Source organism: Felis catus, chromosome D2, assembly GCF_018350175.1.
Source record: "Felis catus isolate Fca126 chromosome D2, F.catus_Fca126_mat1.0, whole genome shotgun sequence".
Lineage (NCBI taxonomy): Eukaryota > Metazoa > Chordata > Mammalia > Carnivora > Felidae > Felis > Felis catus.
Window position 1 is genome coordinate 25,711,971 of NC_058378.1, and position 3,891 is coordinate 25,715,861.

Sequence of the window (3,891 nt, forward strand, 5' to 3'; positions counted from 1 at the left end):
TATTTCAGAGAAGCTTCCTGGAAACTGTCCACAGAGATGGAAAGTCTTTTCTTAGCAGGTAACTCTATATTCAGGATTCCAAAGCAAAAAGAAGCACCATTTTCCAGAATATAGCATGGCACAGTGCAGGCAAGTAAGGAAAACCCTTTTCGTGAGTGCTGAAATTAGTCACATAAATTCGATGTCACTTGTATAATGCATTGTCTTTGCTGATTTGGATTCCTGCTGCCTGCTTAATAAGTTAAACTAGCATGGCAGAAGGGCACATATCTTTGGTCATTTGTTGGAATTAAAAAAAAAAAACAACACAACTGAGTGGTTAATTTGTCGCTATTTTGTCAAATCAATTAACTTGAAAAGATACTGTTGTCAAGGAACGACCTATTTGCCCATTTGAAGGTCACCATATACAGCAGAGTGATAGCAACTTTGGTGATGCACACTGATGGGTCATTTTATATTTAGCCCTGTAAATTGGCTTTTCTTCTTTCCCTTTCTAAATTATAAGAAATTTGGGACAACGCAGGCTGCTGACTCCTTTGCAGGCTGTTTTCAATAGATCAGGGATTCCGGCTTAGGCATAAAAATGTATCTGTGCTTGGCTCATCATAGTTGCTTCTAGGGTCAGCCTTACCCTTGGGGTAAAGTTAGAAGCCACTGATATTGGTGTGATTAAGGAGCAGAAAGAAAGCTACCTGTTGCGAGAAGGCAGAGAGAACACAGTCTTTGTGTGATATTGTGCTGTTTAAGAAAAAGTCTCTGAACCTCAATTTCCTCATCTTTAAAATGGGGTAAAGATTTCTCATTTTAGGTCATTCTTAGATAAAGTGAAATAAATAAAAAGAATTCTATATGTATAGTAGGCGCTCAATAAAAACAAATGACTATATCCAAATAATTATCCCCCCTAAACTGTGGCCGGCTCTAGAAAGGACCATTTCTGATGGAAATGCCTCTGGGAAGTATTTCACTTTAGCCCAAGCCGACCTGTACTTTTCTAGTAAATGCACTTATATGATCCTTTGAAGTCAGCAGCAGAGGAGAGCCTCAGGCTGGTTAGTGGCCCACAGCAGAGTTCAGTGTTTGGCCACTGTGATAACCCTTGTTGACAATAAAAAGCAGAATCTCCGGAGAGACAGAGACAAGCTCCAGGGGTTGACAGAAGCTGACTTTGATTCAGAAGCAGCGGGACTGTCACTGGGGAGCAGGAACTCGTCTCCATCAATGGCATGAAACCAGGACAAAGCCAGAGACGAAGGCAGAGGATGAGGAATCACAGGGAGCAGAGGGTCGGAGGCTGCGCAGGGCATGGGTGCAAACTGAGAACCGGGTAATTGTAGCCTCCAGCTCCCACAGTGTGGAGTTGGTCAGGAGTAGTGGGAACCAGTTGCTTCATTGGCAATGACTTCTTGGTCTTCAAAGGACCTCACCTCATGGCCAGCTAAGTGAAGTCAGGCTTCATTATGGAGAGGGAGTGGAAGGCACTCTTAACTGCCAGCAGTGGGGGGCTTAGCCACCTGTTAAGAGGGGCGACAAGTGCCTGGTAAAGAGAGTTTTTGTCCGTCTCACAAATGGTATAACACCAGCTCTGTCCATTAACTCGTTGTGATTCGAATGAGATCCGGATTAAAATATCACTTCCATCATATGCTATACACTAGAACTCATGAATTCAGGTCAAATTAGCCATAGTTTCATCCTTTGTTTACTCGACTTGACGCTGCTTCTCCATGTCTCCAGTCACAGATTTAGGAAACAGCTTCAGTTTTTCAGCTTCGGTTACTGTTGGTTTTCAGACAGTGGCTTGATTAGTAAAGAATGTGATTTGATGCCGGGATCTTGGTAACAAGTGATGGGAGATAAACTTAGAGGTAACACTTTCTTAGCACCCATCCCACAGAAGGCTGGTCCAACTGGTGTGTCCAGATGTAAACCCACATATAATTATTGGTTAAAAAAAAAGAAATGAGAAAGAACAGATTGGTAATCTCAGATCATAAAATGTCAGGCGTTGTTGTAGCCTAACATATGTGATATATGTTTGTGCATATTTGTATATGTATATAATATATTACATGTTATATATGTGTGCTATGGATATATGCATATATATGTATATAATGTGTGTATATACATATACATATATACATATACATATATTATATATAATATGAAAGTCTTTTTTATTGGAAGCTCTTTTATCTTTTAGCTTTGAGTGTAGTGTTGGCACATAATCACCAATTAGCAAATGTCTGTAGAATTAGTGAATTATATCCTACTTTATAGGTAGTTAGTAAAAGTGAACACACAGCCATAAAATGCTTATTATCTTTTAGGTATTATTCTAAGTACTTTATGTAGTATATTAACCCATTTTAGTCTCACAAAAATGCTGCAAAATTGGCATTATTACTATTATCCCATATTACAATGGAAGAAACTGAGGCACAACAAGGCCAAGTAACTTGCTCAAGATGCACAAAGGCAGAAATGTGATTTCAGCTCAGGCCATCGGACTTCAGTGTCTATGCTTTCAACTATCATGCCACGGTACAGAGATACGGAATTTGACGCTATGGTGTTGCGAGTCGGTCTGAAGGGGACCCCTGCCGCAGCCCAAGCCGGTCAGTTTATGAGAATCCAAATGAATAAGAATAAGTTTCTGGCTGCCTATTACTTCCTCCCGTGAAAACACGTAGGTGTCAGGTACAGTCCAATTTAAAACACAACCTATGGGGCAGACATAAAATTCATTTCGGGAGTTCTGGGATGAACACCCCAAGAATTGGCAGTTGGCTGCCGGAAGTTAAAACTAAGGGACGGTGAGGGCTTGTGAGGCTGCTGATACCAACCCGCATGGCGTGCAAAAAAGGACTCTGAGGCCATATGTGCCGGGCACATAGGCTGGGCACAGTGCTAAGTGCCCTATGTGCGATGTCTCAATCATCACACACAGACAAAAAATCAAGAACTCAACTCCATTGCCTTTGTTTTTCTGATAGGGAAACTGAGACTCAGAAAGATTAAATAACTGGCCAATGTCTGTTAGTGAAGTAACAGTCTGGATTCAAATCCAGTTCAATCTGACTCTAATGCCCAAGCTCTTAAACACTATCACACACACACACTTGGAATTTATGTGGCATGGGGTTCCGTGTGGTAAGTTTGGGGAAAAGTGGAACGGTAGAAGAAGAAAAGGAAGCAAAGTGCAGACGTATTCATTTTTGATGACAGGGGAGACCTAGTAGCATTCGTTCTCGTGAAGATTCTAAATGAAACGCAGGTGTCATTCTTAGAGTCCACAAAGAGAATGAATGTGGCCTGAGGCAAGGGAGACTATGTGACGGTGACATTTGGTAGTGGCCTCACAGTTCTTACGCTGTTGGATCCAAGTCTTCCAGAACCAGTTCTGTGCTTTGGGATTCAGGAGGCTGTTGGAAGATCAGTGGGCTCAGCCCCCTTGGCTCTCAGCAAAAGGGATAACATACTAGCATCTCAATGGTTTGTTTTTTTGTTTTTGCTTGTTTGTTTTGTTGTTTAATGAACACATTCCTCACAAAGGAATCTGGTGTAACGTGTGAGAGTAAGGCTTTGGATCTGGGCACAATTCATTAGGGTTCCTTGACCCAAACACAACTATCTAGAAAATTGTTCTAATCCTGTGTGCAGGTGGAGAGTGGAGGTGTTGTCTATTCAGAAATAGAAAATGTCTTTTCCAGGCAAAGCTGTCTCAACCAACCTAATCTGGGAAGAGGCTTTGTCTACACCCTATGGACCATGCAGTTACCCAGAGTTTACTCACACTGAAAACAAAAATGTAGGTATAATAGACTACTGAGGGAAATCTAGGGAATAATTAGGAGATATCTGTGATCCCTTGCCCAATATCAC